This window comes from Mus caroli, unplaced genomic scaffold (assembly GCF_978045245.1).
Source record: "Mus caroli unplaced genomic scaffold, Mus_caroli_1 scaffold_10, whole genome shotgun sequence".
NCBI classification, from domain to species: Eukaryota; Metazoa; Chordata; class Mammalia; order Rodentia; family Muridae; genus Mus; species Mus caroli.
In genome coordinates, this window is record NW_028227265.1 from 102,752,326 (window position 1) to 102,777,922 (window position 25,597).

At 45.4% G+C, this 25,597-nt stretch overlaps 5 pseudogenes; 2 read left to right on the forward strand and 3 right to left on the reverse strand.

Moving 5' to 3' along the window:
* Nucleotides 1-2,870: 2,870 nt before the first annotated feature.
* LOC110300177 (protein Tex24-like) lies at nt 2,871-5,894 on the forward strand (annotated as a pseudogene).
* A 34-nt stretch (nt 5,895-5,928) lies between these two features.
* Nucleotides 5,929-6,670, forward strand: LOC110300781 (cyclin-Q-like; annotated as a pseudogene).
* A 2,763-nt stretch (nt 6,671-9,433) lies between these two features.
* Nucleotides 9,434-10,216, reverse strand: LOC110300176 (cyclin-Q-like; annotated as a pseudogene).
* A 7,712-nt stretch (nt 10,217-17,928) lies between these two features.
* On the reverse strand, nt 17,929-18,711 carry LOC110287782 (cyclin-Q-like; annotated as a pseudogene).
* A 25-nt stretch (nt 18,712-18,736) lies between these two features.
* Nucleotides 18,737-20,083, reverse strand: LOC110287781 (protein Tex24 pseudogene; annotated as a pseudogene).
* Between the last annotated feature and the right edge of the window lie 5,514 nt (nt 20,084-25,597).

A 25,597-nucleotide genomic window follows, 5' to 3' on the forward strand; every position in this document is an offset into this window, starting at 1 on the left:
CAGATAGATTTTTTTTTTTGATACAAGGTTTTTCTGTGCATCCCTAGCTATCTTGGATTCTTCTCTTGAGACTAGACTGGTCTCGAACTCACAGAGACTCATCTCCCTCGATGTCCTGAGTGCATGTGCCACCAGGCCCAACTCAATATATTTTAGTACAAAGAAGTCTGTTTTCCTCAATCCATCATCATGTTTGTTAAATGCATAAATCTACCATCTGTTCAGCCAACTGCAAATCTATCTGTTTTCATCAGGTCTATAAAGCTGGATACTTGCTTGTCATTTGAACTATAAAATGTCAACTGTGTGGAGACCTCCCCTTAGTATATGAGCTACAGGTCCAAGGCAGTAAACCCAAGGATACTGTATTGCTGACCCTTACCAAAGGAATTCCCATATCCTCCCTTGAGTGCTGTGTCAAGATTTTACCTTTTAGTGTAGCTTTTTGGATAACGTGTTTGACAGGAAAGGCATGTAATATCATCTGTTGCTCTAGGGTCCAAGGGTACTGTCCTCTGTGGTGAGTTCAGGATCAGTTCCATAGCTCTCTATTGCTCTTTCAGATGGGATCCATTCTCCAAATCCATATAGAACCAGCATGGAGTCAGAGATTATCAGATGTCCACATCTTTTCCCTTTACAGGAAAAGCTATAATTTTCATCTTGATGACATTACTGAAATGGAAATTCTTGTATCATTCTTCTATTGAAAGCTGTTTAGTTTGTTGGGTTGTGGGGGTGGGACTTGGGTGACAGAGTCTTTTTTTCCTCAGATTCTAGCTCACCTTACACACAGGGTAGGTTATTTTCTAGGGTGAGCTACAACCAACTTATTAACTACACTAAAGCAATCTGGGAGAAATTATCATTGAAGTACCATATCCCCTCTCTGAAAGCAATATACTTTTAGCATATTAATTCTCAGTGTTTGTCCCAAGTAAGCATTTTAACCAACAATCGTGGTATGATTTGCATTCTGATTTTTTTTCCTCTAATGGATCATGGCTCTTCAGTTCTCACCAATGATTGTATGTTGCTTGGGGCAAAAACAAAGCAAAAAAAAAAAAATCTGTTCATTCATATTACCAGGTTTTACTCTTAAACATTTCGGTTGGGATGATTTTGTATCATTTTATTATTTTTTTAATTGATTTTTTTAGGATCTCACATGTAAGGATTGTATTAACTTTACCACCACCACCACCCCCTGCCCCTTCTCACTCTAATTCTTCCCATGCTCCAAATGCACAGCATCTTTCTCTTTAATGATAATTGTTACCTAGGCATATATGGCTGACCTCTTGGGATTGGTTAACCTGCCAGCAGTCTTGTCCTTGGTGAAAAAAATACTTCTCCCTCTTTCAGCAACCATGAATTGCCTGTAGCTCTTCTTCCAAGGGTAATGCCTTGTGAGATTTCACACAAACACACACACACACACACACACACACACACACACAGGATGCAGTCTCACTAATCTCATGACCAAAATAAAAATATCTGACTCTTTCAACTCCTTTTCAAGGTTTTGCTTAAAGTATTACCTAAATAGTATTAGAGAAAACAAAAATCAAAAAAAAATAACACATAGAAAAATAAATTCAAGTATTCTTATTTGCAAATGATATAATTCTATAAATTAAAGACACTGACTCCACTAGAAAACTCATCCACTTGAAAAACATTTTCAACATAGCAACAAGATGCGTTATTAACAGAACATAAATAGTTATTAACAGAACTTAAATAGTAGTCTTCCTATAGACCAAGGGCAAGTATACTGAAAATGAAATCACAGAAACGATCCTAATTAGAGTTGCTTAAAAAACACAACATTGAATAAACCCAACAAGGGTAATAAAAAATCTTAGAATAAAAACTTGGGAAACACTGAAGAAGGAAATAGAGAAAAATATCAGAACATAGAAAGACCTCCCATGTTCATGGATGGACAAAATATTTTAAGTAATGGTCGACCTACCTAATAAAATATATAGGTTCAGTGCAGTCTCAAAAGAACAATGCTATTCTTCACAGAAACAGAAATATCTAAAAATCATGTGTAGACACAAAATATCTCACAGACCAGATAAATCATGGGCAAAAAGCATAGTGCCCGAGTTGTTAACATACGTGTAGCATACTACAGAGCCATAGTGATCCAAACAGCATGGTACTACCACAGAAACAGGCAACAGCTCAATAAGATAGAAAGGGGACTCAGATATAAACCCATGAAACTAAAGTCATATTTTAAAAGAGGACCCAGATATAAGCCCACACTCCTATAGCCACCAGATTTTTCACAAGGATGTGAACAATGCGTATTGAAGAGAGAGCATCTATGACACATAATGTCTGAGTTGGATAGCTATGCATAGATGGATGTACCTTCATCTGTACCTCTCAGCATACATACTTCTATCATGGGTTCAGGTCTCCTTCCCTGTTTCGAACAAACCAACATGAAAATTTAAGATATAGGGTATGGGGGACTTTTGGGATAACATTGAAAAGGTAAATGAGGAAAATACCTAATAAAAAGAAAAAAAAAGAACTTAAGATATAATAAGAGACTATCTCAGTATGCCTTTAACTCTCATCTTGAACATTTTATAGGAAATAAATACTTTTTTCTTAAACATGCCCACTGTTATTTAAGGAGCAAGGAAGAGCGTGCTGCCCACATGTTCTTAAACTGAAGGAGCTTGCGAGGGGAGGATGTGGGGTGGGGAGGATGTGTAGCAGACACCGGGATGCAAGGGTCAGGGAAAGAAAGATCACAAAGGGCGATGACAAACAAGCATCTTCAGTAAGATGAAGCACTAACCTGTGTTTTGAAGAAATCCTGATAGTAAAGGAGATATGCCATGGGGACTGAGCAAGGCAGAGGTGGGGACAAAAGCTCACTTGAGACACCCTGCAAGGTTAAAAGATACCATAATTGAACCTTGTTGCCTTATTGGCTCAATTGCTAGGAACTTCCAAACTACAGTGGCTAGTGTGCCCTTCCCAACAATCTTAGCTTATCACTCTCAACCTGCCCTAGCTCGATCCTTTTAGTCCTAACTGGACACCCCAACCTCCCTCCTGGAGAAGTGGTGTGTGTCCACTCCATCTAAGGCTCACATGGCTGGTTGGCTTTTCTCCCTCTGAAGAATGGTGAAAATCTCCTTTCCCCTTTCCCTGGGTCTGCTAGATCACAGGTGTACCTGTGTGGATCCAAAAGTCCTGCCTTTTCCTTCTGCCCAGCAATTGGCCCATAGCATCTTTACTGATATTTCAAGAACCAATTGGGGAATAGGCTCTTCATCAGAACCACCCTGACAGCAGATCCAGAGTCTAATTACATTTTATTTGGGGGCTACTTTAGACTCTCATTAACCATTCCATGCCCAGCTGTGTGCCTGAAAATACATTCTTTTGACTGTTAAGTGAATTTCCATAGTGATTAACTTAGTAGGTAACTGGCTTCCTCTAACCCTGAAACTAATATCATACAGCATCCCCAGGTCTAGGGCAGAGATTCCTCTGTTTTGCTGTAGTCAGCCTACCTGCCCTCTCCATCAATGGGTTTGAAGAGTGTTTTGATTTGTGATCATTTTTCTCTGTTTCCATAAAAACATCATGAAATATGATTATTGGAATATGATAGTGGAGGAAACCAAAATCAGTGTTCTGGACCATGACCCTTTGTATTTGATTCTAGAATAAGGCAGGCCTTTTGATTCTCTGATGTGAGTATTGTTTAATCCTTGATATGGAACTGTGAAACTGGATCATATGGGGGCAGAGACTGGATGTCAAGTCCCAGGAAGTCAGCCCTCTAAGTCTCTAGAGACCTCTCCTCCTAGTCCCTGACTGTCTTTTGCAGGCCACCTCTCACCCACTCCTAACATGCCTGTGCCCTTCCATCTGTGGATGGTTTCCCTAGAAGTTGCCATTCTTAACATTTGGAATGACTGCAGCCTCAGACCAGAATACTTAGGGCTCAGCCTGAGTGGCAGCCATCTTCCCTCTAGCCTTCCTCTTTGCATCATAAAGAGACAGATCTGCCCCAACATTTTCATTCTTCAGACCTCTGCAGAAACAGTACAGGCTGGGTGCTAGAGGTTGGAGGAGCTGTACAGAATTCCTGCTTGCATTGGAATTGTATTATAGAGAGGGAGTGAGGGAGAGAGAGAGAGAGAGAGAGAGAGAGAGAGAGAGAGAGAGAGGAGGAAGAGAGGAGGAGAGTGTAGGTGAGAGATTGTGTGTGTGTGTGTGTGTGTGTGTGTGTGTGTGTGTGTGTGTGTGAGATAGAGAGAGAGGAGGAAGAGGAGGAAGAGGAGGAGGAGAGTGTGTGAGAGAGTATGTGTGTGTGTTTGAGAGAGAGAGAGAGAGGAGAGTGTGAGAGAAAGAGATAGCGTGTGTGTGAGTGTGTACATGTTTGTGAATGTGTGAATGTCATCCAGATAGAGTTAGATTAATAGATAGACAGAAGTATAGATAGCTTAAAATAGATAGTAAATAGAATAGGTTTATTGATTTCAGGGTAGGACTTAGAAGGGTAAAGCCTCCTAGGTCAAGAGGACTTGTGTTCTGAAAGGGTGAATTCCACCTTTCTGAAAGCCAGGACAGTACAATTTATCGCCATAAATGAAATACTAAGGGGGCATACCTCTGGACTGGCCACTGGGTCGAGGTTGTTACCCCAGGGGGTTAATGACCTCCGGGTCATTCCAGGAAGTAGACCGGATCTGGGTGATCATCAGCCTCAGCGTAGCCTGGCAGAGCTGCCTAGCACTGCTCATGGCAAGAGGAAGCCAGGCCAACTTCCACGCCTTATAATCAGTGCTGGCAAGGGCCTTGCCCCTGACCCTATTCCAAGCTTATCGATAGGGTCCAAAAGAATCTTTCTGGGAGAATCTGTGGTAGAATGCCCCGAGGACAGGAAGACATTTGTTGGTCCCAGTGGCTTGCCAAAGAATAGCTGCAAGGGAAGAAAAGACAATGGAGTTGATTAACAAGGCTAGAATGAAAACAAAAAAAGCCTCAAATCTAATAGATGTCAGAAGCAAGAGGTGTTTATGAACAACACACACCTCTGCAAGAAACATCCGAAACAGCAACCAAGGAGCCTGGTGGAGTGGAGGCATGGCCATCTAGGGGGAAACAACACAGGGCTCCTACAGTCAGAAGAACCTTTCAGGTGCTGCAAAAGTCTTGCCTTAGAAGAAAACAGCTTTTCCCAGGGCAAGAAGATCAAGCCCTATTGTAGGCGTTCAGACCAGATATCTTGTCCCGTATTAGTAGGAGATCATGGGCCTGGAGAGTGGCAGAAGCCAGTGTCTTCAGGCCAAGAGGGACTGAAAGCTACCAAAGTCTCCAAAGGTAAGAAGGGACAGGCTTGTCATGTGTTGGAAGTAACTTCCCTGCAGGCAGAAGCCAAGCCCCAGCCCCTCAAGAGGAGGAGGAGGATGCAGGGCACAGAGATGTCCGCCAAACCTCATGACAGAGGACTCTGTGTAGAAAAGGCAGTCTTCCTCAGCAGAGAGCAAGTACAGTCATCTCCTCAGGACCTTCATCACGGCGCTCCGGAAAGAAACCACATAAAAGATAAGTTGTGCCCAAAGGCAGAATGCTGGGACCACACAGTCCAGGAAACTCCAGTAATTCTTACAGTTCGGGGCCATAGCTATGTCTCAAATGTACATCTGACTCCTCAGGACATTCATCAGAGCCCTCAGGAAAGAAAGATCATAAAACCTAAGTCGAGGCCAAAGGCAGAAGGCTGGTACCACACAGTCCAGGGAACTCCAGTAATTCTTACAGTTCGGGACCATAGTTATGATTCACAGGTGTCAAAATATCCTAGTGCTGCAAAGCACAGGAAGAACTTTCTTAGAAAATGAAGTATTACTTAAGTGTCGCACAATCGTGCGTCTCATGGAGGCTGTTTGGCGAGACAGCTGTGAAAGGTTGATGGCAGCACAGCAAGCCAAGGAGAGACGGGCTCCCGAGGGGAGGGTGCACTTCCAAATAACCCGGTTCATCATTGAGGCAGGCATCAAGCTAGGCATGCAGTCCATCCCCATCGCCACTGCGTGCACCATTTACGATAAGTTATCCTGTGACATCAACCTGGACGCGTATGACCTCTCCCTGGTCGCCATTTCTTCCATATACTTGGCCGGCAAAGTAGAGGGGCAACACTTGAGTACTCGTGACATCATCAATGAATCGCACAGGTACTTTAACCCGGGCAGTGAGCCGTTGGAGCTGGATTCCCGCTTCTGGGAGCTACAAGACATCATTGTACAATGTGAGCTTCTTATGCTCCGAGTTCTGCACTTCCAAGTCTCTTTCCAGCATCCACACAAGTACCTGCTGCACTACTTGATTTCCCTCAAGAACTCGCTGAATCGTTACAGCTGGCAATGAAACCCCACCTCTGTTACAGCTTGTTCTCTGCTACGAAATAGCTACCATGGGGCTGGGGGCTATGCCTCTACTTCAGGATCAGCACCTAGCCGTGGCTGTGCTCTACCCAGCACAGCAGGTTTATGGAGTCCAGGTGCCTGCAGAGGGTGAGCCCGAGAAGACTTGTTAGCAGGTATTTAGTGATGACCTTACCAGCATTGTGTCTGATCTCATTCAGGTTTATACTATGGATACAGAGATCCCCTAAGGCCCTGGCCAAGGCCGGACCAAAGACCAGGATGATTGGAGGCCTGGGGTATCTTTTCACCAAGTTGGCCTGTTCATTCATATTACCACGTTTTCCTCTTAACCATTTCTGTTGGGCAGATTTTGTATCATTTTATTTTTTTTTAATTGTTTTTTTAGGATTTCACAGGTAAGGATTGTTTATACCACCCCCTGCCCCTTCTCACTCTAATTCTTCCTATGCTCCAAATGAACAGCATCTTTCTCTTTAATGATAATTGTTACATAGGCATATATGGCTGATCTCTTGGGATTGGCTAACCTGCCAGCAGTCTTGTCCCTGGTGAAAAAAATACTTCTCCCTCTTTCAGCAACCATGAATTACCTGTAGCTCTTCTTCCAAGGGTAATGCCTTGTGAGATTTCACACAAACACACACATACACACACACACAATGCAGTCCCACTAATCTCAGGACCAAAATAAACATATCCAACTCTTTCGACTCCTTTTCAAGATTTTGCTAAAGTTTTACATTTAGAATGTTAGAGAAAACAAAAGTCAAAAAAATCACACATAGAAAAATATATTCAGGTATTCTTATTTGCAAATGATATAAGTCTATAAATTAAAGACCCTGACTCCACTAGAGAACTCATCCACTTGAAAAATATTTTCAACATAGCAACAAGATGCAGTATTAACAGAACTTAAATAGTTATTAACAGAACTTAAATAGTAGTCTTCCTATAGACCAAGGGCAAATATACTGAAAATGAAATCACAGAAATGATCCTAAGTACAGTTGCTTAAAAAACACAACATTGAATAAACCCAACAAAGGTAATAAAAGATCTGTAGAATAAAAACTTGGGAAACACTTTAAAAGGAAATAGAGAAAAAGAATAGAACATAGACAGACCTCCCATGTTCATGGATGGATAAAATATTTTAAGTAATGCTCAGCCTACCTAATAAAATACACAGGTTCAGTGCAGTCTCAAAACTGCAATACTATTCTTCACAGAAACAGAAATATCTAAAAATTCATGTGTAGACACAAAATATCCCACAGACCAGATAAATCATGGGCAAAAAGAATAGTGCCTGAGTTGTTAACATACCTGTAGCATACTGCAGAGCCATAGTGATCCAAACAGCATGGTACTAGCACAGAAACAGGCAGCAGCTCAATAAAATAGAATAGAGGATTCAGATATGAACTCATGAAACTAAAGTCATATGTTAAAAGAGGACCCAGATATAAGCTCACACTCCTATAGCCACCAGATTTTTCACAAGGATGCCAACAATGCATATTGAAGAGACAGCACCTATGACACATAATGTCTGAATTGGATAGCTATGCATAGATGGATGTACCTTCATCTGTACCTCTCAGCATACATCCTTCTATCATAGTTTCAAGTCTCCTTCCCTGTTTCCTGCAAAATAACATTAGAATTTAAGATATAATGAGAGTCTATCTCAGTATGCCTTTAACTCTCATCTTGAACATTTGTTATGAAATACTTTTTTCTTACACATGCCCACTGTTATTGAAAGAGCAAGGAAGAGTGAGCTGCCCACATGTGAGATAACTGAAGGAGCTTGCGAGGGGAGAATGTGGCTTGGGGAGGATGTGTAGCAGACGCGGGATGCAAGGGCCAGGGAAAGAAAGATCACAAAGGGTGATGACAAACAAGCTTCTTCAATAAGATGAAGCACTAACCTGTGTTTTGAAGAAATCCTGATAGTAAAGGAGATATGCCATGGGGACTGAGCAAGGCTGAGGTGGGGACGAAAGCTCACTAGGGACACCCTGCAAGGGTACAAGATACCGTAATTAAACCTTGTTAATAGTACTTCCAGGTTACAGACACATGAGAAAATGAAAGTAAGAAACATCCATCTGCCTCAGTTTTCTCTGGGTCTTGGTAGGAGTGGTGGGAGGGAGCAGAGATGCTCACCGAGCAGGATGCAGAGAAAGTGTCTACTCTCTCTAGGCTCCTCCTCTGTTCACATAAGAACTCGACTATCTCTGGAATGAAATATTTCATCACAGCCCCATTGGTTCTGAGCCTGTAGAGAGAAAAGCAAAGCCTTTATAAACTGTTGGCGGGGGCGGGGGGCGGGTGTTGGGCGCCATTCCTTCGCAGAAGCTGAATGGTCTCTATGAGGTCATCACATTTAGAAGAAATGAGCACCTTCAAGGCAAGGGTGCCTGCTCCTTGTGGCATCCTAAAGTGGGGTGTCCACAGGCACATGATGTCTTCTGTGATGCCTGAAAAACAGCTGCTGTGCCTGTGGTCCTCCCAAGCCCACCTTGCCCTCAAGGGCTGGCTGGGACTTGAACCCCGCATTCTTATCACATCAGTATTCATGCCTACTCATACATTGTAGATTGCACAGCACTTCTTTTTTTGCTTTAAACCCTTCCTATATTTTATTTGCATAATCTTTATTATACAAAATAAGATTCTATGTTACACATTCATACTTCCCCTAAGGGTGCAGTTCTATTCTTTAACTTGCCTGTTGGCGACCTGCAATGGTCCATGCCTCAAATGTAGCATCTTCTCAAAGTGCAAAAGCTGATGAAGCCAATTCTAGAAAGCTCTATATGTCCTGCCCACATGAAAGCTCTTGGCATTATTTGAACAAGGGCTGCTGGGGACAAAATGAGAGCATGTCATTGCAGTCACCAGTGACGTCCTCTGCCAGCACAACCAGTCTTCCGAGTGGAGACACACCAACTTGGTGGAACAATTCCCCAGGCCTCCGATCATCCTGGTGCTTGGTCCAGCCTCGGCCAGGGCCATAGGATCTCTGTATCCATAGTATAAATCTGAATGAGATCAGACACAATACTGGTAAGGTCATCACTAAATACCTGCCAACAAGTCTTCTCGGGCTCACCCTCTGCAGGCACCTCGACTCCATAAACCTGCTGTGCTGGGTAGAGCACAGCCACGGCTAGGTGCTGATCCTGAAGTAGAGGCATAGCCCCCAGCCCCATGGTAGCTATTTCGTAGCAGAGCCCAAGCTGTAACAGAGATAGGGGTTCGTTGCCAGCTGTAAACATTCAGCAAGTTCTTGAGGGAAATCAAGTAGTGCAGCAGGTACTTGTGTGGATGCTAAAAAGAGACTTGGAAGTGCAGAACTCGGAGCATAAGAAGCTCACATTGTACGATGCTGTCTCATGGCTCCCAGAAGCGGGAATCCAGCTCCAACGGCTCACTGCCCGGGTTAAAGTACTGTGCGATACGTTGATGATGTCACGAGTACGCAAGTGTTGACCCTCTACTTTGCCGGCCAAGTAAATGGAAGACATGGCGACCAGGGAGAGGTCATATACGTCCAGGTTGATCTCGCAGGAGAACTTATGGTAAATGGTGCACACGGTGGCGATGGGGATGGACTGCATGCCAAGCTTGACGCCTGCCTCCATGATGAACTGGGTTACTTGGAAGTGCACCCTCGCCTCTGGAACCTGCCTCTGCTTGGCTCTCTGCACCTCCATCAACCATTCCCAGCTGTCAGGCCGAACAGCCTCCATGAGACCCATGATTCCACGGCACGTAAGAAATTCTTCATTTTCTAAGAGAGTTAATCCTGTGCTTTGCAGTGTGGAGCGCCGCTATCTTCCGGTGCTGAGTCATTTCCTCAGCACCAACTCGTAAACATCCTGTGCTGAGTCATTTCCTCAGCACCAACTCGTAAACATCCAGTTTGCGCCTGCGCTGGAAATCCCCGCCCCGGGCAGCTCCGCCTCAGGGATGGGGCAATCAGTGTTGAGCCAATCATGGCTTGCCACGTCCGAGGCGGGGAGAATTTCTTATAAAAGGGAAGGGCTCGGACTGCCTGGGGTCTCCGGTTGTGAAGCTTATGCTCTCCCTCTCAAGACGCATAAAGCTTGCTGCAGAAGAACCCTATCGTGTGTGGTGTCCTCATTCGCGGGCGATTCAGAGAACACTCACATCTGGTGCTGAAATCCCGGGAAAACGAAGAACAGAAGAACATCGCGAGCACCGTCGGAGATCCCTCGGTGACGGGGAGGGTCCAGAACTGCAGGAACTACGTCTCGGAAAGGTATGCCTGAATTTTACCTGACCCTTTCGCACTCCCTTCAACTAACCGGGCCGTGGGAGGGATTGCCCGAGGCTTTAATTATCGTCCTCGTGGCCTTGGTTGTATGGTTCCTAGCCCTCTACCTTTGTGAACATAGAAGGTTGTGTTAAATTGAAGTTCTTACGATCTCGGAGACATAAAACTGCAGTCTCCTTTAGAGTATCATGGGGGCTTCTCAATCAGTACAAACTTCATTAAAAGAACTTCTCAAAAGAAGGGACCTGAAGCTTGGGGATAGAGTTCTTCGCCGCTTTGTCGAGGAAGTTGATCGAGTAGCTCCCTGGTATGCGGTGTCAGGATCTCTGACGCTGCCGTCATGGAATAAGCTAGGCAACGATCTAGAAACTTGTTCAGACCTCAGGTTGGGAGTTAAGGCCATATGGAAACTAGTTAAGAGTTGTCTTGAAGATGAGGCCTGTGAGGAGGAGCGAAAGAAAGGGCAAAAGGTTTTAGAAGCTATGCAGGAAGGTATGTCAGAATCCGAGCGTAGTGAGAGGATGGGTGTGCGCACAAAAACCGTAAAAAAGGCAAAAAAGGGAAGTGAAAAAGGACCTCCCGGGAGAAACAGAAAGGGAGAGAAGGGGAGCAGCAAGCCCGGGTTATATCCGACCCGAGAACTGGCTGCCCTCCACCTAAGAGATACCTCGGATTCTTCCGAAACCGAGGATAGTAAACTGACCTCGGAGGAAGAGGGCGAGTTAGAAGAAGAAGCAGTTAGATATAAAGGAGAAAGGTATCACCCAGATGAAGGCGGGCGACCTAAGTCAAGTAAGCCCGCGTCCGGTGTCTCCTCTAAGGATAGGAGATTGTTGGCTGCCGCCATTCCCTCCGCTCCCCCACCTTATGAGGCCCGGTCATCCACAACTTCCTTTTTTCCCCAAAAGATCCTCCGCAAGCTACAATTAGCGTTTCCTGTTTATGAACAAGAAGGGGGGAGAATCTACGCTCCTGTAGACTATAGTCAGATAAAAGATCTTGCAGAATCAGTAAGAAAATATGGTCCCAATGCTAATTTTACTATTATGATTCTTGAAAGAATGGCACAAACTGCCATGACACCTAGTGATTGGCAAATGGTGGTTAAGGCCGCCTTGCCTACTATGGGACAATACATAGAATGGAAAGCCTTGTGGCATGAGGCAGCCCAGTCCCAGGCCAGGGCCAACGCAATAGCCCTTACGCAAGAGCAGCGGGATTGGACATTTGACCTTTTAACAGGCCAAGGCCCGTGGGCCGCAGATCAAATTAATTACCATTGGGGGGCGTACGCCCAGATTTCCAGCACAGCCATACGGGCCTGGAAGTCACTTAATCGCAAGGGAGAAACCACCAATCAGCTTACAAAAATTGTTCAAGGGCCCCAGGAGCCCTTTGCCGACTTCGTCGCACGCATGATGGAGGCGGCAGGAAAAATCTTTGGGGACCCAGAGGGGATAGGACCCTTTATTGAGCAACTGATTTTTGAACAAGCCACCCAGGAATGCAGGAATGCCATTGCTCCTAGAAAATCAAAAGGGCTGCAAGAATGGCTAAGAGTGTGTAGAGAGCTTGGAGGTCCACTTAGCAATACTGGCCTTGCGGCCGCTATCATGTTAGCACAAAAGCATCCTCCACAAAAGAAGACCGGTGAACGGACCTGTTTTAATTGTGGTAAGCCTGGACATTTCAAAAGAGATTGCAAAGCCCCAGAAAAGAAAGGGGGGGTCTTGACCCTCTGCACGAGGTGTGGTAAAGGGTACCATAGAGCAGATCAATGTCGCTCAGTGCGAGATATACAGGGAAGGCTTTTGCCTCCATTAAATGTTCCTGCTCCCAATGTGTCAAAAAACGGGTCATTGGGCCCACGGTCCCAGGGCCCTCAAAGATATGGGAACCGGTTTGTCAGAACCTCCAGGATGGCGGAAGAAGCGACCCAGGAAGACCCACAAGGGTGGACCTGCGCGCCGCCTCCGACCTCCTACTAATGCCCCAAATGAGTATCCAACCAGTACCTATAGAGCCAATGTCACCTTTGCCCCCTGGGACCATGGGCCTTATCCTCGGACGAGGATCACTCACCTTACGGGGCCTAGTGGTCCATCCTGGGGTTGTTGACCACCTACACTCCCCCGAAATACAGGTCTTATGTTCCAGCCCCAGGGGCGTGTTTTCCATCAGTGCAGGAGATAGGATAGCTCAATTGCTGCTCCTCCCCGACACCCTCTGGGAGGGCTCCCCAGGCCCCAGTCCCAAAACGATGGGGTCGTCAGGAACTGATTCAGCCTACCTTGTTGTATCCCTGAATGAAAGGCCCAAACTCTGCCTCGAAGTAAATGGAAAAAGGTTTGAAGGTATTCTTGATACCGGGGCAGACAAAAGCATTATATCCACGCACTGGTGGCCAAAAGCTTGGCCCACTACAAAATCGTCCCACTCTCTACAAGGCCTGGGATATCATTCATGCCCTGCAATAAGCTCAATGAGTTTGACTTGGAAGGCTCCTGAGGGACAAAAGGGTAAATTCGAACCTTATGTGCTCCCGCTCCCAGTAAACCTTTGGGGGAGAGACATTATGCAACATTTGGGCCTAACCCTGTCCAATGAAAAAATCGTGTTGGGGGGAGGTTTGAACAAGGCAAAAAATATGATGCTAAAGATGGGCTACAGGACAGGCAAAGGATTAGGACGGTCAGAGCAAGGAGGAATTGAGCCTATTACACCAGTAGGAAACATAGCCCGACGAGGACTGGGTTTTTCCTAGGGGCCATGGGGACGGTTCGGCCTATACCGTGGAAAACAGAGGACCCGGTGTGGGTCCCCCAATGGCCCCTATCCTCTGAAAAAATGGAGGCCGCAATACAATTAGTAAATGAACAATTAAAATTGGGTCATATAGAACCTTCTACCTCCCCCTGGAATACTCCCATATTTGTTATTAAGAAAAGATCAGGGAAATGGAGGTTGCTCCATGACCTTAGAGCCATTAATGAACAAATGCATTTGTTCGGCCCTGTGCAAAGAGGCCTTCCTGTGCTCTCCGCCCTGTCCAGGGGTTGGAATTTGATTATAATAGATATTAAAGACTGTTTCTTTTCTATACCTCTATGTCCAATAGATAGGCCCAGATTTGCTTTCACCATACCCTCTGTTAATCATATGGAACCCGATAAAAGGTACCAATGGAAGGTTCTGCCACAAGGAATGTCCAACAGCCCTACTATGTGCCAACTTTATGTGCAGGAGGCCCTTTCTCCAGTAAGGGATCAATTTCCCTCGTTAGTCATGCTCCATTATATGGACGACATCCTTCTGTGCCACAAGGACCTTGGCCTGCTTCAAAGGGCCTACCCCCTTTTACTTAAAACTTTGAGTCAATGGGGACTTCAAATAGCTGTAGAAAAGGTCCAAATTTCAAATACTGGACAGTTCCTGGGTACCATGGTGACACCAAATAACATCATACCTCAAAAATTAGAGATAAGAAGGGACCACCTCCATACCCTGAATGATTTTCAGAAATTGTTGGGGGACATTAACTGGCTTAGACCCTTTTTAAAAATCCCCACTTCGGAATTAAGATCTTTGTTCAATATCTTAGAAGGAGATTCGCACATCACGTCCCCCCGAACATTGACTCCAGCTGCTGATCTGGCCCTACAAAAGGTGGAAATGGCCCTGACACAAGCGCAGCTGCTCCGTATCGAAGAATCACAACCCTTTAGTTTGTGTGTCTTACAAACTGCCCATTTGCCAACTGCCGTTCTTTGGCAGAATGGGCCCCTGCTATGGGTTCACCCAAATGTATCCCCAGCAAAAATAATACATTGGTATCCTGAAGCCATAGCTCAGCTTGCACTCAGAGGCTATAAAGCAGCCATCACCCATTTCGGGCGTAGCCCCCACCTCTTGGTAGTGCCTTATACCTCTGTGCAAGTTCAGACCTTGGCCGCCACATCTAATGACTGGGCTATACTAGTTACAACTTTCCCTGGAAGCATAGACAATCACTATCCCAAACACCCGATCCTACACTTTGCCCAGAGCCAGTCAATTGTGTTCCCGCATGTAACGGTAAGAAACCCAATTAAGGAAGGGCTCATGGTGTATACCGATGGCTCCAAGAATGGAGTAGGGGCCTTTGTGGTCAATGGCAAAATATGTTCCAAACAATATAAAGAAGCATCACCTCAAGTAATAGAGTGTCTAGTGGTTCTGGAGGTATTAAAAACCTTCTCTGAACCCCTCAATATTGTGTCAGATTCTAGTTATGTAGTAAATGCAGTAAACTTGCTGGAGGTGGCTGGAGTAATCAAACCCTCTAGCACTTTAGCACAAATTTTTCAAGAAATACAATCAGTGTTGCTTCAAAGAAAATTCCCAGTTTTCATCACTCACATCAGGGCTCATTCAGGCCTACCTGGCCCCATGTCCCTGGGTAATGACTTGGCAGACAAAGCCACCAAATTAATAGCCACAGCCCTGTCATCCTCTGTGGAAGCTGCAAAAGGATTCCACAATCGCTTTCATGTAACGGCAGAAACGTTGCGCCGTCGCTTCTCCTTGACTAGGAAAGAAGCTCGTGACATCGTCACTAGCTGCCAAAATTGCTGTGAATTTCTGCCCCTCCCTCATGTGGGGATCAACCCCCGCGGCGTTCAGCCTTTACAAATATGGCAAATGGATGTCACACATGTCCCCTCCTTTGGCAAATTACAATATCTTCATGTGTCCGTTGATACCTGCTCTGGCATTATTTTTGCATCTCCCCATGTGGGAGAAAAGGCAACACATGCGATCCAACACTGCCTCGAGGCTTGGAGCGCTTGGGGACAACCTAAATTTATTAAAACTGATAACGGACCAGCTTATACTTCACAAAAATTTCACAGCTTTTGTCGCCAAATGGGAGTAACGCATCTAACTGGTATCCCATATAACCCACAAGGTCAAGGCATTGTTGAGAGAGCACATCGGACCCTTAAATCTTATGTTGTTAAACAAAAAGGGGGCGCTGATGAAGCTATACCCCGTACGCCAAAAGTGTCTGTGTCATTGGCACTATTCACCCTCAATTTTTTAAATCTTGATGCACATGGCCATACTGCAGCAGAACGACATTGTTCTGAACCAACTAGACCCAAAGAATTAATAAAATGGAAAGATGTTCTAACCAACAAATGGAGAGGCCCGGATCCTATTCTAATAAGATCCAGGGGAGCTGTTTGTGTTTTCCCGCAGAACGAACAAAATCCATTCTGGGTCCCAGAAAGACTAACACGATCAATACCCCAAGATGATGAAGATCGCCCTGCTGATATTGGGAATCACCCTGCCCCTGCAAGTGACATCCAAACGGGAGGAGCTCCGATGGGGAATAATGTCGACGTTCCCGCTGCCAATGCCAGTGACACATGATGCGCAAGTATTCCCCCGCTTGTTTGTGACCGAAGATACCTTAGGTTTACCATATTTACCATGGGACCCACAAGCTGAACGGGTAATAGATAATAGAACCTTTATATTTAAAGGGAGCTTGTGTTTCATCAGCGGCAGCCCATCAAATTACTGTATTGGGTTATTGTCACAGGTCTCTACACTCATTTCCAATGTATGGGCCGCTAATGGAACCCACTGGTGTGCAAATGCAACTTCAATTATAGCAGTTTGGCCTAAAAGCACTATCCAACTTGTTAAACAACCCAAACTGGCACCCTTTTGCTCTACCAAGGAAGAGACATTGTCAATCTTACCATGGTCCGGTTGCCAATCTCGCAGAACAGGGACTATTGGGAATCACTTTACCTTTTCTCCCCCTCTAGCCAATGGATCATTCCATATTGCAAAACTCAATGGTCTGGATAACCCCAGGGCCACCGGCAACCCTTTTGATTTGTGGTTGCTGTGCGGCCTTAATGGCAGTTGCACAGATTTAACCCCCATAGGCTTTGTGCAAGGAGCACGTATTAGAAAGGGGGTATTATGCTCACAGTCATTTGGCGATAAGTCCCCCTGGGCCTTCCAACAGACTAACGATTTTGGGCCGGTGCCTGTATGCGTTTGGCCCCCTTTTTTATGGGTAGTTAGTAATTCCACCAGCTCACATGATTCTAGTCAGTTAAATTGTAGTGAGAATGCCTGTTATTATGTGATGTGCTGGAATGCTACTAAATTTCCTTTAGCTTTGATAATGCGCTTGCCCCGATTTATTCCGGTCCCGGTGGTGGCGCCCAGCTCTTTGGCCTTGTTTAGAGAAAAAAGAGATTTTGGAGTATCGGCAGTTATAGTTGGTACCTTAGCGGCAGTGGGGATCACTGCCTCGGTTACCGCCTCTGCGTTAGCTTTGAGCGAGACAATACAAACGGCCGATACCATCAACCAACTCTCGGCCTCAATCACTGTAGCCATGGATAAGGGGCATTTCGCATACTCCCAATTACAGGGGGGTTTGTTATTGGTGAACCAACGTATAGACTTGGTTCAAGAACAAATAGACATTCTTTGGCAAATTGCCCAATTGGGATGTGAAATGAAACTGCCAGGCCTCTGTATTACCTCCATACAATTTAAAAATTTTACCCGTGCTGCAAACCTTTCTAAGAATTTGTCCTTACAGCTGAGAAATAATTGGTCGATGGAATTTGATCAGACTCTCCAAGAGCTTCGGATGGCTATAGTAGAGATCAACTCCACGCGACTTGATTTTTCCCTGACTGAAGGCTTCGCGTCCTGGATTTCATCGGCCTTCTCTTATTTTAAAGAATGGGTGGGGGTGGGCTTATTCGGAATCCTCCTCTGCTTTGGACTGGCACTTAGCTTATGGTTAATTTGCAATTTATATAAGAAAAATAATAGAGACAAAATTATGATATCCCAGGCGCTTGCTGCCCTGGAGCAGGGGCAATCTGCACAGGTATGGTTGGCGGTTGGCGACCTGCAATGGTCCATGCCTCAAATGTAGCATCTTCTCAAAGTGCAAAAGCTGATGAAGCCAATTCTAGAAAGCTCTATATGTCCTGCCCACATGAAAGCTCTTGGCATTATTTGAACAAGGGCTGCTGGGGACAAAATGAGAGCATGTCATTGCAGTCACCAGTGACGTCCTCTGCCAGCACAACCAGTCTTCCGAGTGGAGACACACCAACTTGGTGGAACAATTCCCCAGGCCTCCGATCATCCTGGTGCTTGGTCCAGCCTCGGCCAGGGCCATAGGATCTCTGTATCCATAGTATAAATCTGAATGAGATCAGACACAATACTGGTAAGGTCATCACTAAATACCTGCCAACAAGTCTTCTCGGGCTCACCCTCTGCAGGCACCTCGACTCCATAAACCTGCTGTGCTGGGTAGAGCACAGCCACGGCTAGGTGCTGATCCTGAAGTAGAGGCATAGCCCCCAGCCCCATGGTAGCTATTTCGTAGCAGAGCCCAAGCTGTAACAGAGATAGGGGTTCGTTGCCAGCTGTAAACATTCAGCAAGTTCTTGAGGGAAATCAAGTAGTGCAGCAGGTACTTGTGTGGATGCTAAAAAGAGACTTGGAAGTGCAGAACTCGGAGCATAAGAAGCTCACATTGTACGATGCTGTCTCATGGCTCCCAGAAGCGGGAATCCAGCTCCAACGGCTCACTGCCCGGGTTAAAGTACTGTGCGATACGTTGATGATGTCACGAGTACGCAAGTGTTGACCCTCTACTTTGCCGGCCAAGTAAATGGAAGACATGGCGACCAGGGAGAGGTCATATACGTCCAGGTTGATCTCGCAGGAGAACTTATGGTAAATGGTGCACACGGTGGCGATGGGGATGGACTGCATGCCAAGCTTGACGCCTGCCTCCATGATGAACTGGGTTACTTGGAAGTGCACCCTCGCCTCTGGAACCTGCCTCTGCTTGGCTCTCTGCACCTCCATCAACCATTCCCAGCTGTCAGGCCGAACAGCCTCCATGAGACCCATGATTCCACGGCACGTAAGAAATTCTTCATTTTCTAAGAGAGTTAATCCTGTGCTTTGCAGCACTAGGATATTTCCACACCTGTGAATCATCACTATGGTCCCGAACTGTAAGAACTACTGGAGTTCCCTGGACTGTGTGGTCCCAGCCTTCCGACTTTGGCCTGGACTTAGGTTTTATGTTGTTTCTTCGCAAAGGGCTCTGATGAATGTCCTGAGGAATCGGATGTACATTTGAGACATAGCTATGGCCCCGAACTGTAAGAATTACTGGAGTTTCCTGGACCGAGTGGTCCCAGCATTCCGCCTTTGGCCACGACTTATCTTTTATGTGGTTTCTTTCCGGAGCGCCCTGATGAAGGTCCTGAGGAGATGATTGTGCTTGCTCTCTGCTGAGGAAGACTGCCTTTTCTACACAGAGTCCTCTGTCATGAGGTTTGGCGGACATCTCTGTGCCCTGCATCATCCTCCTCCTCTTGAGGGGCTGGGGCTTAGCTTCTGCCTGCAGAGAAGTTACTTCCAACAGGCGATAAGTCTGTGCCTTCTTTTCTTTGGAGACTTTGGTAACTTTCAGTCCCTCTTGGCCTGAAGACACTGGCTTCTGCCCCTCTCCGGGCGGCTGCTCTCCGACTAATAGGGGACACACTATCTGGTCTGAACGCCTACAATAGGGCTTGATCTTTTTGCCCTGGGAAAAGCTGTTTTCTTCTAGGGCAAGACTTTCGCAGCACCCGAAATGTTCTTCTGACTCTATGAACCTTGTACTGTCTCCCCCTAGATGGCCACGCCTCCACTCCTCCAGGCTCCTTGGTTGCTGTTTTGGATGTTTCTTGCATGGGTGTGTGTTGTTCAAAAACACCTCTTGCTTATGTCTGATGTCTAATAGATGTGAGACTTTTCCTGTTTTCTCTCTAGCCTTGTTAAGCAACTGCATTGTCCTCTTCTTCTCTTGGGCCTCCCCTGCTGTTGCCTTGGCGCTATTCTTTGGAAAGCCACTGGGCCCAACAAATGTCCTCCTGTCCTTGGGGTCTTCCACCACAGATTCGCCCAGAAAGATTCTTTTGGACACTATCGACAAGCTTGGATTTGGGTCACAGGCATGGCCCATCCCAGCACTGCTTATAAGTCGTGGAAGATGGCCTGGCTTCCTCTTGCCATGAGCAGTGCTAGGCAGCTCTGCTAGGCTACACTGAGGCTGACGATCACCCAGATCTGGTCTACTTCCTGGGATGACCCTGAGGTCATTAACCCCCTGGGTTAACAACGTCGACCCAGTGGCCAGTCCAGAGGTTTGCCCCCTTATTCTTTCATTTATGGCGATAAATTGTAGTGTCCTGACTTTCAGAAAGGTGGAATTCAACCTTTCCGGACTCATGTCCTCTTGACCTAGAAGGCTTTACCCTTCTAAGTCCTACCCTGAAATCAATAAACCTCTTCTACTTACTATCTATTTTAAGCTATCTATACTTCTATCTATTAATCTAACACTATCTAGATGACTTTCACACACTCACACACACCTACACACTCACACACACGCAATCTATTTCTCTCACACTCTCCTCTCTCTCCCTCTCTCTCTCCCCCTCTCCCTCTCCCTCTCCCTCTCTCACTCTCACTCTTACTCTCTCACTCTCTCACTCTCTCTCTCTTTCTCCCTCTCTATAAAACAATTCCAATGCAAGCAGGAAATCTGTACAGCTCCTCCAACCTCTAGCACCCAGCCTGTACTGTTTCTGCAGAGGTCTAAAGTGCCCTTTATACATCACAGTTCAGAATGTTGGGGCAGATCTGTCTCTTTATGATGCAATGGGCATGGCTAGCAGGAAGATGGCTGCCACTCAGGCTGAGCCCTAAGTATTCTGGTCTGAGGCTGCTGTCATTCCAAATGTTAAGAATGGCAACACCTAGGGAAACCATCCACAGATGGAAGGGCACAGGCATGTTAGGAGTGGGTAAGAGGTTGCCTGCAAAAGACAGTCAGGGACTAGGAAGAGAGGTCTCTAGAGACTTAGAGGGCTGACTTCCTGGGACTTGACAGCCTGTCTCTGCCCCCATATCATCCAGTTTCAGAGCACCATATCAAAGAATAAAACAATATTCACATCAGAGAATCAAAAGGCCTGGCTTATTCTAGAATCAAATACAAAGGATTGTGGTCCAAAAACACTGATTTTGGTTTCCTCCAATATCATATTCGAATATTCATATGTCATGATGATTTATGGAAACAGAAAAATGATCAGAAGTCAAGACACTCTTCAAACACATTGATGGAGAGGGCAGGTACGCTAACTACAGCAAAACAGAGGAATCTCTGCCCTAGACCTCGGGATGCTGTATGATATTCGTTTCAGGGTTAGAGGAAGCCAGGTACCTAATAAGAAAATCACTATTAAAATTCACTTGATAGTCACAAGAATGTTTGTTCAGACAAACAGCTGAGCAAGGAATGGTTAATGACAGGCTAAATGTAGCCCCCAAAATAAACTGTAATTAGGCTCTGGATCTGCTTTCAGGGTTGTTCTGAGGAAGGGTCTGTTCCCCAATTGATTCTTCATCTATCATTAAACATGCTATGGGCCAGTTACTGGGCAGAAGGAAGAGGCCGGACTTCTGGATCGATACAGTTGATCTAGCTGACCCAGGGAGAGGGGAAAGGAGATTTTCACCATTCTTCAGAGGGAGAAAAGCCAACCAGCCATGTGAGATCTCAGATGGAGTAGACACACACTGCTTCTCCAGGAGGGAGGTTGAGGTGTCCAGCTAGGACTAAAATTAACAAGCTAGGGCAGGTTGAGAGTGGTAAGCTAAGATTGTTGGGAAGGGCACACTAGCCACGGTAGATTGGAGGTGCCTAGCAATTGAGCCAATAAGGCAGATTGAAACTGATCAACATGTGTGTGTCTGTATTCTTCATCTTTGGATCCAGTACGCTTTGGGCAGGGGCTGGTAGCATGGCTCTGTTCCCAAAGCGTGCATTAAAGCAGAGTAGGAAAAGCGACACCCTACAGCCTGCAACACTTCAACCTCCCCACTGCTAAAGATTCAGTCAACCTTGTGAAAGGTTCTGTGTAAGCTAGCTCTGTTCCAGAGCTTTCTATGGAACCCCAGTCCCTACATCGGGTCAGTGAATACTACAGTCTTCACTATGTACCTTGCCTCAGGACACACCCAGTATACCTGACCATACTATGCTAAAACTGTCTTGCTAATGAAATTCCCAGCTTCTTTAAGGATCTGATTGCTGTGGGGCTTGATAGAGTGCAAAGACAGAAGCAAGTAATGAGCCACCCAGGCGTCATCCTGCTAAGTGCACTGAGGGTACAGCAGAAATGCATTCAGTCATGCCAACCTTCATGAAGGTATTAGTGGACGAGAAAAGAGAGAGACTAAGACACATATATGTAAACTCATTAAAGAAGGCCTTCAGTAGAGGGTTTCTTCCATGGCCATCTGGTAATTGGGTGAGAAAGAACATGACATTGACAAAGGGAGGAATTTTCTTGGGGCTCCGTGTTTAGGATCTCCAGTTCATTGTAGCAGGGCTGAGTAATGAGAGGAAGAAGCTCACACCTTGTAGCCAGGAAAAAAAAAAAAGAGGCTAATGCCTCTTCCCTAGGCAACACTTTCAAATCTGTATTTACCAGGATTCACCAGAGAAACAGAACTGATAGATTGATGTAGGTTATAAAGAGTACTTATTAGCTTGGCTTACAGTGGATAGTCCAACAATGGCTGGCTGAACACTGGGAAGGCTGAGAAGCCAGGAGTTGCACAGTTCATGGAGTGGGGTTCCTTGCGGGACGTCAATCTGGTACTGTAGGTCTAGAGAATCCCTGGGAAGCCACTGGTCTTCAGTCCACACTGAAAGACCAGGAATCTGGAGCCCAATCTCAGCAGAAAACTTCAGACTAAAGCACCAACAGAGTAAGCTCACTGGCCAACAAGAGGTGGAGGTGGTCAGGAAAAGGTAAAAGTTTTTCCCTCCATTCTCCTTGTAACCAGGTACCTCTACCCGGGGCCTCTGGGAGAGGTCTTCCCTGTTCAGCCAGCTCCTCCAGAAAAGATCTAAAGCATCCTCACCCAAAAAGCCTCTTGACTGCTTGATTCCAGATCCAATCAACTTGACAACCAAGACTACACATCTCATCATCCTTTAGGCTGAAGTGTAAATTGACTCTGGAAGCAAAGGATGACTCCAGACCTCACCCTCATGAACAACACGTCGCTGAGCACAGATTTCACATTTTTCTCTAGTTCTCTTCTGTTCAAATCCAGCCATAGGTTAGGATGCTAAATAGTCTGGCCCCTTCTCGGTAAATGATGCTCAGACCAGATGAGCCGAGAGTTTATGGCACACACAGGAAGGGTGTGCTCACTAGAACAGATTCAAGAATAATTCTTGTGGGTCTTCAACGTAAGTGATCATATGAGACACCTCTTTTTTATCCCAAACCTTCTTAGACTTTCACCATCAATGTACTTGCCATTTTATTGTTCACGTGATGTGTTGTAGAGAATGGTTAATGTCTGTGTCCTGCCATCAGGATAGACTCCCTGCCCTGTGCTCATATTTTCATAGCCATGGTTACAAGTCAAGAGCTGGGCTTAGTAAACTGAGAGAAGTGATCTCTAAATCTGTCACATGACGAATTCCCACAGTTTCCTCTTCCATCGACACTCACACAAATTTCCACCTCTTTGGCTTCAGGCTACATGACACCTCCTTATACAATGCTTTTGCTATAGTTCTATTTTCTGATGAATTGCATACATGTAATGGGAGATAGTTCATAAGTCTCCTGATCAGCCTGACCCACAGCACTGGAAACAGGGTGAGTACCTTGAAGAAGGGTGATACAGTTACTTTGCTATCTAGAAATGAGGGCATCCTTTGCCTCTTTCTGAGTGTCTTCCTGCCACTTAGTGTGTAGTTAGATTTCTATAGTCTCTCCATTGGAGTTCCAGAGATTAACAGCAGTGGGAACATCTACACCATCAGGGACTGCTGCCTCCAGAGAAAAGAACTGACTCATCCACAGAAATCACAGATGCAGCCTACATAGCACCCAGCTGCAACTCAGACCTGCAGAGATGAGCAGAGAGCCTGCTCAAGATTGTTCTTGTGGTCTACCAAGGGGCTATCTGACAGTGGTAACCAAGAGATAGACAGATTACAAATGGCTATCTCCATGTGTGAGAATAGCAGGCGAGATCGTGAGCCACACAATAAGGGTTCCGGCTGCCTATCACGTGTGTGGCCACTCTAACTTCCCAGAACTGATAGTTTTAAAGTCTATATGGTAATACAGACTTGAAGTTCCCATCCTTAAAATATGTGGCATTTAAATACACTGCTCCACAGTCTGGTCTGGGCTAACTAAATAACTAAAAACCAGAGAACACTAGAAATGGACACTGTTAATATCCTGCTGTGCTGTTTGTTGTTTCTATTTCCTGCCCTCTTTCCTAATGGATGTGTCAGAAAGCTGCTGTTGGCTATGGTCACACTGAGTGACATGCACACATCATGATGACATTAAGAAATCCATTTTTTTGTAAGATAGGCAGAAGACAGATTGATACATGGAGAGATAGATAGATAGATAGATAGATAGATAGATAGATAGATAGATGATAGATAGATACATACAAACATACATACATACATACATACATACATACATACATACATACATACAGAGGTAGATAGAAAGATAGATGGATAGATAGATAGATAGATAGATAGACGACAGACAGGGAGGCAGGCAGGCAGACATACAGACAGGCAGATAGACAGAAAAATAGTTTTTTTTTTTTTTGATACAGTGTTTTTCTGTGCAGCTCTAGCTGTCCTGGAATCTTCTCTGCAGACCAGGCTGGTCTGGAACTCACAGAGACTCATCTCCCTCTGTCTTGAGTGCAGGTGCCACCAGGCCCAACTCAATATATTTTAGTACAAAGAAATCTTCAGTATTCCTCAAGCCATTATCTGCTGTAGACCCTCTGGATCCCTTTGTCTGCGTGGAATGGGTCTCTGGGGCAGGTGAGCAAAGCGTTGGATGGAATGACAGACAGATGCACACAGGAGAGGTTGTGTAGAATCTGAATGTAATTTGTCAAATCGAGCATCAAACTTTTATACAGAAGAAAATAGGGAAGTTGTGTGACACAGCAGCAAGGTACAAAGATGTTACTCTATTCTTACACAAAACAGAGGAATACAAACACAGAAGGTCTAACAGGAACCACCTGGGATAGAATTCATTGTTAACAACTGGGATCCAAAAGAGGTCCACGTAAGGTCCACTTAATCTTAGAAGCCAGGGTCAAGGGCTTCGTGCCCTTGCCATAGTTCCTATTCTAATCTATTGTATAGTCCACCTTCCCCCTAGGCCATTGTAAATACATGTGTATGGGTGTAACTCAGCTATCTATAGTTCTAAGTATCTATTCTGGTTCCTCCTTAGGTCTCAAACTTCCTTCTTCCTAGATGAAGGTAAATTCCTGTGTAGGGCAGTGACTTAGCTTTTATTCAAAGTGATAGTGTAATACCAGAGGCAATTCTGAATGTCACTGAATAGGCAACATTCGTACTGAATTCCAAGCCCATGTTCTCCTCAAGGACTTTCTAGGACGTTGGAACACTGGTAAAGGCTTAGCTATGTGAGAATTCAATCTTAAAAGGCACTTATAATAGGATAATACTAAAAGAGAGCATGTGAATGCCTACAACAGAGAAAGGCGGGAATGGAATATTAGTGTATGGGTTAGAGAGAAGACCAAACTCCAGGAGGTGAGTTTCTGTGAAACTCTCTGCCTTGTGAGTGGCTTCCAGGCCTCTTGGACTGTCAAGCTGACTCGATGAGAGTGCATGGCAATCATC